Consider the following 12,247-nt stretch of genomic DNA (forward strand, 5'->3'; position numbering starts at 1 on the left):
TTTCTTCTATTGTAGTGTTTTTGTCTGGTTTTGGCATAAGGGTAATGGTGGCCTAGTAGAATGGTTTTGGGAGTGTTCCCTCTTCTTCAATTTTCTGGAATAGTTTGAGATGGATGAATATTAGTTCTTCTTTATATGTTTGGTGGAATTCCTCTGTGAAGTTGTTCAGTCCTGGACTTTTGTTTGCTGGGAATTATGTTGTTGTTGCTACAATTTCAATTTTACTTTAGTGATTGTTTGTTTCTTCTTGACTCAGTCTTGCATGATTGTATGTTTCTAGAATTTGTCTATTTATTCTAGGTTGGCATATAACTTTTCATAGTATTCATTTATGATTTTTGTATTTCTGTGGTATCAGTTGTTATTTCTCATCTTTCATTTCTTTGTTTTTTGGCGGGAGGAGTTGTTTATTTATTTGGGTCCTTTCTCTTTTCTTCTTTGTGAGCCTGGTTAAAGATGCATCAATTTTGTTTCTCTTTATTAAAAAAAAAGCTCTTGATTTCATTGATGTTTGCTATTTTTTAATCTTTGTTTCCTTTCTGATCTTTATCACATCCTTCCTTCTGCTGACTTTGGGCATTGTTCTTTTTCTAATTCTTTTAAGTGGTAGATTAGGTTGTTTGAGATTTTTCTTGTTTCTTGAGGCAAGCCTGTGTTATTATAAACTTTGCTCTTAGAATGCATTGGCTGCATCCTATAGACTTTGGAATGTTGTGTTTCCATTTTCATTTGTTTCAAGTTATTTCTGACCTCCTCTTTGACTTCATCATTGACCCATTGTTTTTTTAGTAGTATATTGTTTAGTCTCCACATGTTTGTTCCTTTCCCTATTTTTTTCCTGTAGTTGATTTCTAGTTTCATACATTTGTGCTTGATAAAAATGCTTGGTATAACGTCTATCCTCTTAAATTTCTTGGGGCTTGTTTTGTGGTCTAGTGTATGATCTATCCCAGAGAACTTTCCATGTGCTCTTAAAGAGAATGTGTATTCTGCTGTTTTGGATTAATAGCCTTTAGATATATATAATCCAACTGGTCTATTGTGTCATTTAAAACCACTGTTGTTTTATTGATTTCCTGTCTTGATAATCTATCCATTGATGTCATTACAGTGTTAAAGTCCTCTACTATTATTGTATTATTGTCAATTTCTCCTTGTCTGTCTGTTACTAATTGCTTTATGTATTTTGGTGCTCCTGTATTAGGTGCATATGTGTTAATGAGTGTAATATTTTCTTTTTGTATTGATCTTTTTATTGTTATATAATGCCCTTCTTTGTCTTTTGTTTAAAAGTCTGTCTTGTCTGATATATGTATTGTTACTCCCACTTTCTTATCTTTTCCATTTGCATGAAACATCTTTTTCTATGCCCTTACTTTCAGTCTGTGTGTGTCTTTAACCTTGAAGTGAGTTTCTTATAGGCAGCACATTGAAGAGTCTTGATTTCTTATTCAAACAGCCATCCTATGTATTTTTATCAGAGTGTTTATTACCTTGATATTTAAAGTAATTGTTGATAAGTATGTACTTATTGCCCTTTCTACCTTGTTTTCCAGCTGTTTTTGTAGTTCTTTTCTGTTTATTTCTATTTTTTTGTTTTTCCTGTCATTTTCGTTAGTAGTATGCTAGGGTTCCTTTCTTCTGTTTTTTTGTATATCTGTTGTAAGTTTTTTATTTGTGGTTACCCTGGGATTCATATATGTTGACCCATAATTACATCTACTTGTTAAACTGGTAGTCACTTAAATTCAAGCACATTTTAAAAGATCTATATTTTTTACTCCTCTACCCAACATTTTGTGTTTTTGATGTCATATTTTACATTTCTGTGCTTATCCCTTAACTGTTTTTTGTACTTACAATTGCTTTTATAATTTTTGGTCTTTTAATCTACATACTGGTTTATTTAAGTAATCTTCAATCCTTACTATATATCTGCCTTTTCTAGTGGAATTTTCCCTTTCTTATAGATCCTTACTTCTTTAACATTTAGAGAAAACCCTTCAACATTTCTTTTAGGATACTTTCAGTATTTATGAATTCTTTCAGTTTTTGCTTGTCTAAGAAGTTCTCTCTCCTTCTATTCTAAATTGTAATCTTTTTGTTTAGATTATTTTAGATTGCAATTTTTTTTCCTTTAAGCACTTTGAATATATCATGCCACTCCCTTCTGGCCTGAAAATCTTCTGTAGAGAAATCAGCTGATAGTCTTACAGGGATTCACTTTCATATGACTTTTTTTTTTCTCTTGATGCTTTTGTAGTCCTTTATTTGCCTTTAAATTTTTCCATTTTAATTATGATGTGTCTTGGTTTTGTTCAGTTTGGGTTCATCTTGTTTGGCATCTTCTGTGCTTCCTGCACCAGGATATCTGTTTCTTTCTTCAGGTATGAGACAATTTCAGCCATAATTTCTTCAAATACATTTTTGATCCCCTTCTCTCTCTCTTCTCCTTCTAGAACCCTTATAATGCAAATGTTTATGCTTAATGTTATCCCAAAGATCTCATTGATTGTTTCCATTTTCTCATTTGTCTTTATTTCTGCTGTTCTGATTGGGCAATTTCATTATTCTAGCTTCCTGATAACTTCCAGATAACATCCTTCTGTATCGCTGGATCTGATATTCGTTTCTTCTAGAGTATTTTTTATTTCAGATATTGAATTACTATTTTTGATTGAGTCTTTCTATACTTTCTAGTTCCTTGTTAAAATTATTGGTATTTACAACCATTATTTCCCCTAATTCATTTGGCACTTTTATTACCAATTTTTAAAGTTTTTATCTAGTAAACCATTTATTTATGTTTATTTTTTCAGGGTTTTATTCTTAGTCTTTCAATAGAAGGTAGTTCCTCTGCCTATTAATTTTGCTTAACTTTCTCTGACTCTATCAATTTAGGTAAAATAGTTACGTATTTTGATCTTGAAGGGGTATTCTCATGTAGGAGCATCCCTACACAGACTATGTGTACCCAATGTTATTGGCGGGAAGGCAGGATTTGATATAGTCACTAGTCACATCTTTCCTCAAAATATGTTGGCTGCTATCACCTTGGTGGGGGATGGAGCTGCATATAGAGGAGCTAGAGTCTGCATGGTATGTGAGGCAGGAGTTCCTCTCTGCTCAAAGGCTATCACCACCTGTCAGGGATGAAATCTAATCCTAAATTGCTGTATCATAAGCCCTGATGTTTGGGCTCAAGCTGTCTCTGTTCTTTGTGTGTGTGTGTGTGTGTGTGTGTGTATGTTTTCTTCTCCCTGCACCAGGACCTTTCCCCAAAAGAGGTGAGTGCTCAGTCAAGTGGGGCCCATGCATTTACAGAGGTCCAGTGCTCGGCCTGTGTAGGCATTTGCAGCTCTACTGGGATGCACCTCTTCCCTGTTTATGGCTGCCTCAAATCCAGGGCTGCACTGTGGCATGGAGTGAATGGGGCCGAAGAATTTGCTTGGATTGGACTGGAGCACACAGCAAGGTGGTCATGAGAAACCTAGAAGTCATGCTGCTGTCTGATGTCTGTGCTGCTTCTGTGGTGCTATTTAAGTAAGTGCCAACAACGGGCACTGCTGCCCCACCCGGGCTCAGCCCTGGGCCCGGGTCACCTTTCCATCCCAAGGTCAAGTATTTTCTCAGTGACTGGCCACTCTAGATCCAGTGCTGCACTGTGGTGTGGACTGAGTTGGGTGGAGAATTCACTCAGCTTGGGCTGAGGAATGCAGTAAAGTGGTTATTTAGCCCATTTTAAAAGTGTCTTTATTTTGACCATTTTATTTTATATATATATATATATATATATATATATATATATATATATATATATATAAATATGTATTACTAAAGTATAATCAGTTTATAATGTTGTGTCAATTTCTGGAACTTATTCATTTTTATTATTTTTCTAACTAAATATTTTTCAAGGAGGGAGGCAATTAGGTTTACTTATTTATTTACTTTCTAAGTGGAGGCACTGGGGATTGAACCCAGGACCTTGTGCATGTTAGGCTTGCACTCCACAACTGAGCTATACCTTCCCCTTGACCATTTTATTTTTAATTTCAAATAAATTTTTCTTTTTCCCTCATCTCTCCTTTTTTGGAGTATCAGTCTTTGTTTTTTATCCTCTTGAATCTCCTAGATTTCAGTATACACACTTACTTGCTTTTTGCCTTTTTATTTCTAAAATCAATGTGCACCTCTTTATGGACTGGATTTTGTCCGCAGAAAATCCATAGCTGAAGTCTTAATTCTCAGTGTTACTGTATTTTGAGATAAGGACTACAGAAGGTAATTCATGTTAAATAAGGTCGTAAGTGTGGGGCCCTGATACAATAGAATTAATGTCCTAATGAGAAGAGATACCAGAGAACTCACCCTTCTTCTCTTTCCTTCACATGAGGACACAGCAAGAAAGTGGCTGTCTGCAAGACAGGAAGACAATCCTCACCAAAACTCAACCATGCTGGAGCCTTGGTCTCAGACTTCCAAACTCCAGAACAATGAGAAAACAAATTTTTGTTGTTTAAACCACCCAGTTTATGGTAATTTGATATAGCAGCCTGAGCTGACTAATACATACTTTTAACCAATTTGTACATATTTTTCTTTAAAAACTGATTTGGGGATACATCTTAAATTCTTTTCAGAATCAAGAAAATATGTTATTTATACATTTGAAGTTATTTTTTGTTCCTTGATTCTTTTTCTCTTTATTTTTCCAGGAGCAATTTTTCTGCTTGTAATATTGAACCTCCCATTCAATGCTATTGGTTTTAATCAAAACCCTGGTGACTTTTTTTTCACATGTATAAATGAAGGTCTATATTATTCAATATAAGTTGCTATGGTCAGTAGTTACGGTCAACTTCTTAATAGACCTTCATAAAAAGGCTTTGCAGTAACAAATCTATGAAGGACAGAAATTGCTGAAAATTTCATTTCTCTTTAGACTGTGTAAGCAGAGGAGAGCCAGAACAGTTGAGGATACTTAGTGGAAAGAAGGCATTCATCCTTTTTGCTATGCAGAAACCTTTAAATTATTGTAGTCACCTCACTCTTCCTCTACCACTTGTTAAATTCTTGCTGTTGCTGAAACATCTCTTGAATCTATCATTAATGTCTGCTCCTTCTGCTACTATGTGCATTCTACTTCATCTTTCCCCTTGAATACTACAATTTGAGTCATATCACTCACTCATTTGAATCCTTTCAATGGCTTCCTGTTGCTCTTAAGAAAAAAAAACCTTAACAACATACAAAGTCCTGTGCGATCTAACTCCAACTAGGCTTAATTTCTCTACATTCTCTTTTGCTCTCCTTGCTGCAGCCAAACTACCTTACTTTCTATCTTTTGTACTAGCCAAGCTTTCTCCCATCACTTGACTTTTCAACATGCTGCCTACTTTACCATCCACATTCTTTCATCTTTATCTTTACTTATCTTTATGACCTCAGCTCAAATATCACTTCCTCATAAAAGACTTTTCCTAACTTCCTAAGGAAGTAAAATTTTTTCCTAGCTCTCTCTTAAACCAACCACCTTTGAGTCATAGACATATATATGATTTTTTTAATCAATATCTGTATCCCCCAACAAACAGAACATTTCATAAGGACAGATAATGTGTCTTGTTTCAATCAGCATATTACTCCTGGCATCTAGCAAAAAGTCTGCTCATAGTAGGAATTCAATATTTTATAATGTATTTTATAAAATAATATACAAATGGAGAAATGAATTGAATACTGTATCATATTTTGTACCTATAATAATTGCCATTTTTGTTTGGGTTTTTCTTGTTTGTTTGTTTCTACTTATCCATTAGTGATGCCCAAAGTACCTTGGATTTTGCTCTGCTTCTTTCTCTGGTCTGATCTTTGCAGGTTCACTTATTTTCTCTGATCTGGAAGATTGAGTTTTACTTTTTCAGCAGCCCACTTTAAAAACCTCTTTGGATTGCAGATTTTTTTTCATCACCATACCTAAACACGGTTTTGAGTTAGCAAATATCCTCTATTTATAGAATGACTAGGGACAACAATTGAGTCATAATAACTGGCTAGTGTACAGACAAGAACCAAACTGAAGGATAAGAATATTGAATGGCAGATATAAAAAGACTGGATATACAATTCTTTAGCATGAATCATGCTAATTATATGTACTCATGAATGGGACAGGATTGTTGGGGAATTAGCAAAAGCAAAGGCAGCATGAGGGCACTGGAAAACATAGAAATAAAGAAAAGAGAGGGGCTCCAGAATGCATAAAAAATACACAAGGGTGCCAAGGCAAAAATCTGTCAATTGCACAATTTACCCAAGGGCTAGATCAGGAATAGAGATATTATATTAACTCATTCTTGAAGTGCAGTGCCTCAAAAATATAATCTTATCATTCCTAAGTTTAACACTTAATATTAAAGAATTAAAAACCATCATGTTTCTATTAATAATAGTAGGCTTGACCCAATTGTGTAATCAAGAACTTTACTAGGTTACTAAAAGTACAACATGTATGAGTATGATACTAAGATCCAAGGAATTAGTCACAAGCCAAGTGACTCAAATCTCTCTATATAGTCTCAGTTAGGAAAATACTATTTAACGTTACCTGCCATACCTGACATGTACATTTTATTTTGAATTTTATATTCTGTAGTAATAGGTACTTTTGACACTCTTGCTGCCCAAATTATTTTTAACAGCTCAACTGCTGAAGTTATGTTATAGCCTAGAGGTCCTTAATTTCAACATGATCATTCTCCCCTTAAGTCTTCCTTTTTTTTTTTTACAAGTTTAATGAAACACATTTTTAATTAGCAACACACTAATGAATAAATATAAACAGATATATGCTCCAATGTACAACCTTAGTGAAGGAACCTATAAGCTTAAATATAAAAATTTAAACCTTCATATGAAAGTCAAATATTATGAATAAATAGATATCAAACACTCACTGTAAACAACATTATCAAAATTAAAGCCAAACAGAGTTATTTCTTAAAAAGTGATTTCAGAGGCTCACAATTTAGGAGCTCATTTTCTAATCAACTTTAATTATTCCTTTAGATAGAAGAAAGTGATTTTCTTAAACTTGTGAGCATAGTAGCAAAAAAAAGTACTGTGTAAAGTGACATTAGCCAAGAACTACCATCCCTCAATACATGAAGTATATTTCAGCAATAACACAGGGTAAACTCATATCACGTTTGGTTAATAAAAAGTGCACAAAATTTCAAGTTAGAATAAATTGTGTTAAATTTGTGATTCCATGACTAATTAGCTGTGTGATTTGGAGATATGAACTTTCTCTTAACCTTACTTTTCCTCTCTTTAAGATGAAGAAAATGAAACTTTTCTCTATAGGTTTTTGAGCGGGATAATTGAATTCAAGAATAAATGATTACTGTTTGAAACTATAAAGTATTATACTGATAAGCTGTTGTTTTATTTTATTTTCTGTTTTTTGGTAGATTTTTCCATTCTTATTCCCCCAAATATTTACACTTATAACATAGATTTCAAGTATGGAAATTGGTCCCAAGAGTCTAAGACATTATATATTCTTGCGGTTGCTCTTCAAAATAGTGGGCTCTAACCATTTTTTCTTTTATTATTTTTAGCTTTTTATATTGAAATAATTTTAGACTTATAAAGAAGTACCAAAGATAATACAAAGAGCTTTTGTATACCCTTCATCCAAATTCCCCTCACATTAGCATCTTACATATCTATAGTACAATTATCAAAACTAAGAAATGTGAACAATACTATTAAATAAATGACAGATTTTATTTAGATTTCACTATTTTTTCCACTAATTTTTTTTCTGTTACAAAATGCAATCTAGGATCTCACACTGCATTTCATGGTCATGTCCCCTTAATTTCCTCCAATCTATGATAGTTTTCCAATTTTCTGTTTTCTTTCATGATCTTGACATTTTGAAGAGTCTTGGTCAGTGCCACTCAATAATTTTTATTGTAAGGTTTCAAAACATCAGAATTCATTGGTTCCCAATTTCAGTCAGGTGTGCCTAAGCTTTTCTCTATGTTGACATGTCTCTTCCTGTTTCTAAGGTACCAACTATGAATAAGCCTCAAATATTTGTTCTTTCTGGATGTCACCACTTATCTAGCCAGCAGCAATATAAAAAACAAAACAATAATCTCTTCCTTCCCATATGTGTCCTTTTTTCCAAATCTATGTATTTTTCAACATTTAAAAAAAAAACCCAAACCAGTATTTATATTGTGTATGCTAAAAAATACTATATTTTCAATTTTATCTAAATATGATCTTTTTTGAAAAAGGAATACAAATACAAATAAGGTTATAGAGGTCTAGAATTCTAGCTTACTATTGGCTATTTGTAATGCCACAATAGTTTAGTGCTATCTAAAAAACAAACAAAAACCCATTTTCATCTCCTCACATTGCTTACAAGAGTGTGCTCCCTGGATTCTGGATTTTGGTAGTAAGTCTGAAAAAAAGGAGGGATGCTTTAAAATCAGATAATTACAAGTTGTGCAGTCTTGGGCAACTAATTTATTCTTAGCCTCAGTTATCATAATACTTACAGTACTTCCAAATTAACATGGGATGTAGCAACAAGTAAAATACTATGCTTAAAATAAAATGGAATCAAGCTTTTCTCTGCTTAGAAAGGAGCATTAAGTGAATTCCTGAGTTACACAGATAAGTTCTCAACTCAAGGTGTGGTGTTCTGAAACTGAGTCATACAGGTTTATGAGCTATGATTGTTAAATTTTTAGGAATTTGCAAGCTGGTTTTTCAATCATTAATAGCTTGAACATGTCTCCACAGTGGAAGCACTTACACTAGAAAATACTACAAATTAGAGCTCTTTTCTCCCCAAATAGAGGGCCAGTTTACCAGCACGCCACTGTATAAGCCTGGGTAACTCAATCATATGGAACCCATAAAGCCTGGTATGGATTAAGCTTTTGAGCTGTCCATCTAACAGTTTAATAGTAATCAGAAAAAAAATGGAACAGTTGGGTGACAAGTAAAAACAATGATGGTTCATAAGTCCACCTCATTCACACGGTAACAGCAATATGTGCAGATATATGGCAAGATTATGCAGTCTGACTTTTCAACTCTCTGATGTTAACTAAGCAATTTCAGGAAAACCTGCATTTATAACTAATAAAAGAAGCACTAAAAATGTATGAAGCTATCTTCTTTATGTAAATCCATGAAAAACATAAAATGTACAGAATAAGGTATGATTAGAAGTGTAGAAAAGTGCAAAATGTTAGTTGCCCTAATTTTTCTGTAAGATAAATTTTAATTTTGTCAACTTTGATTTTAATAGATTTTAAAATTGAATTTCACCAAAATGATACTGAAATTATATTTTTAAATAAAATCTTGTTTGTTCCTACAATATAAATTTAGTACCACGCTCATTATGGAAAATTCAGAATATACAGAAAAGTAGAAAGAAAATAAATCACCCAAACTTCACCCATAAAGATAACCACTGTTAGTGTTTCAGTTTGTTTCCTTCAAAAGTTTGCTTTATTTTTTCTTTCATTTTGAACTTATATTTCTCTTTCTGCTATTTGCATTAAATATGCTTATGATTATATGATACATAGCATATACACATATGCATTCATGTACAGATTATTTTGAAATGCACTCATATTACAAAAGCAGTAGATTCTTAATGTTGAAAACACAAAAAAGAAAAGTACATTTAAAAAGAAGTATATTAAAGAAAATGCATTTTAAAATGACAAATACAACCTAAATTATGTTAATTACATTAAAATAATTTTAGGAAAATGCACCAAAGTGTTAACAGTGTTTGTTTCTGGGTAGTGGTTATTTTTAGTCTTTTAAAAATGCATAGCATAAAATTCATTAACATAATTGAGACTAAATTGTATATACAGATATTTAAGCATAGTAAACATGAATATTCACAGGTATTTGCAGAAGAATGGTAAGAGGAGGCATGTTACAGATAACACTGACCAATTGCAAATTATTCTTATTGCCAAATTTTAAAGTCATTTAATATGAATTTCTACAATGCAGAGAGTCACTTCTTAAGTATTTTGACACTGAAAATGTTTACTATATTACTATGCAATTTTACTTTTGTGGAGTATTTAAAAACAAATTTCTTGTTTAAAAATTTTCGTAACAGAATGCAAGTGTAGTGATCACTGTTAATAAATATTAGAGTATAATACTATGTACTTGCTGTTTTCAGTGGTCAAACAGATTCTAAGTGCTTTGTGGGTGAATATTTTAGTTTAAGCAACTCACTTTCCAAGAAGATGCAAAAATCAATTCAGGTCACAAATGAATCCTGAAAATCCCAAATGCCATGCTTGGTTTAAGGCAAAGGCTACTCAACTCTCTTGGCAGGGTTGTGGCCAACTAAACACATCATGCTGCATATCCTATGTTCCTTGGTCACCTTCTGTAGTGGGCAGAATTCTATGATGGCCCCCAAAGATCCCTGTCACCAGGTATACACACACCTTCTCAGTGAAACACCAATCTATGTACTGTTGTAAAGGGATTTTGCATACATAATTAAGATCCACATCAATTGACTTTAAGATAGGGAAATTATCCAGGTGGGTCTAAACCTAATTGCATTAAACCCATTAAAAACAAAGAATATTCTCCAGCTGATGACAGAAGAGGGTGCACTCTGGTTTGTTGGGAATAAAGCAAACATCAACGTGGTCATCTGCCTATGGGGGCCACATGACAAGGTACTCTGGGAGTCTTCTAGGAACTTAGAGTTGTTCCTGCTGACAGCTAGAAGAAAAACAGTAGCCTCAGTTCTACAATCACAAGGCACTGAATTCTGCCAACCAATGACCTTGGGATAGAGCTCTGAGCCAAGATGAGATCTGCAGCCCCAGATGATACCTTGATTTCATGCTGGTGAGACCCTAAACAGACTATTCACCCATGTCTTGCCCAGACTTCTTACCTGTAGAAACTGTGAGATAAAAAATAACTCATATGGTTCTAAGCTGATAAATTTGTGGTATTTTGTTACATAGCAATGGGAAACATACTAATTTAAGATGTAAGGCATTCCAGTTACTTATCTTCTCCCATATCATTTTCTCTAAAATGCTCTGATTCCATTTTTTGATCAAAATTTACAATCCTCTCTTCTCTTTCTGACATTTACACCATGTTCTCTGGAGACCAGATCTATGGTTGACATACATCTTTATGTTTTAAATATCTTCACTGAAATGTTTTTGCTGTCTTTGCCTTAACTTAAACAGGCTCTTATCCATAGGCACATTTTCCCTATAACTTTATCAAGAGGAGGGTACTTATTCCTCCATACACTGTGAACCTTAAGGTTAAGAGTTGAGAATAATAGCAATGATAGAGAATTTTACTGAATGTTTATTATGTGCCAATTACTGTTCTAAGGACTTTGTGCTAGCAAATGTTATCTACTTAATACCAAATATCAGTTCTTTCAGTGTTCCAAACTAATAGAACCTCAGTATTGTTAGGAAAACAAAGTTCTTAACTGAAAACTGTATTTCCCAGCCTCCCTTGCAGATAGGTGGCCATGTGACAAAATTCTGGTCAATGAGATATAAGAGAAAATTGGGTTGGACCTCCTTGGAAAACTCTTTAGAAACTAAGAGGATCCCTCTCAATTTTTTGTTTTCTGCATGCCTTTCTCCTTTCTTCCTGGCTGAAACTTAGTTGCATTGCCTTTTTGACAGAAGTTTTGGAGGAAAGGAACCATCTTCAAACCACAGAGACTAGCTTCACTTCCAAAGATGAGTAGACCCCAAAAGCAGGTGGAGATGGAAAACACTGATGGCAGCCTGGAATTACCACACCAGCCATGAATTGCATACCAACAGGTATCTATTCATGTCAGAAAAGGAAACAGATGGAAAAAATACTGTTTGGCTATTTCTTTAAATCAGGTTTTCTGTTACTTCTAGCTGGATTTTTTCCTAACTAATACAGCATACTTTACGTTAAGTAATTAAATAAACAAACACAACAATACTGTAAGTTGAGTAAAATTACTATTCCCATTTTAGAAACAGACACACAGAGTATATGTAAATTCTCCAGTGTTACACAGCCATGGAAGGAGCCATCATTTGAACCTAGGCAATTTGGTTTCAGATTCCACACTCTTAACACCAATATCATACTGTCTTCCACAGTAACACTTCCAAATCAGTATCTTTCCACCATC

At 33.6% G+C, this 12,247-nt stretch overlaps 1 long non-coding RNA gene across 2 annotated transcripts in view; it reads right to left on the reverse strand.

Annotated features, from left to right (window-relative positions):
• Positions 1–9,677: 9,677 nt before the first annotated feature.
• Positions 9,678–12,247, reverse strand: part of LOC116662096 — a 65,507-nt gene continuing 62,937 nt past the window's right edge. The window contains exon 3 of one of the 2 annotated variants that reach the window (XR_004318081.1): positions 9,678–10,812. This is a non-coding gene — a long non-coding RNA (uncharacterized LOC116662096). Of the gene's footprint in view, positions 10,813–11,533; positions 11,905–12,247 lie in introns of those variants that run through there. The other variant, XR_004318080.1, reaches the window with a different exon arrangement.

Source organism: Camelus ferus, chromosome X (genome assembly GCF_009834535.1).
Source record: "Camelus ferus isolate YT-003-E chromosome X, BCGSAC_Cfer_1.0, whole genome shotgun sequence".
NCBI classification, from domain to species: Eukaryota; Metazoa; Chordata; class Mammalia; order Artiodactyla; family Camelidae; genus Camelus; species Camelus ferus.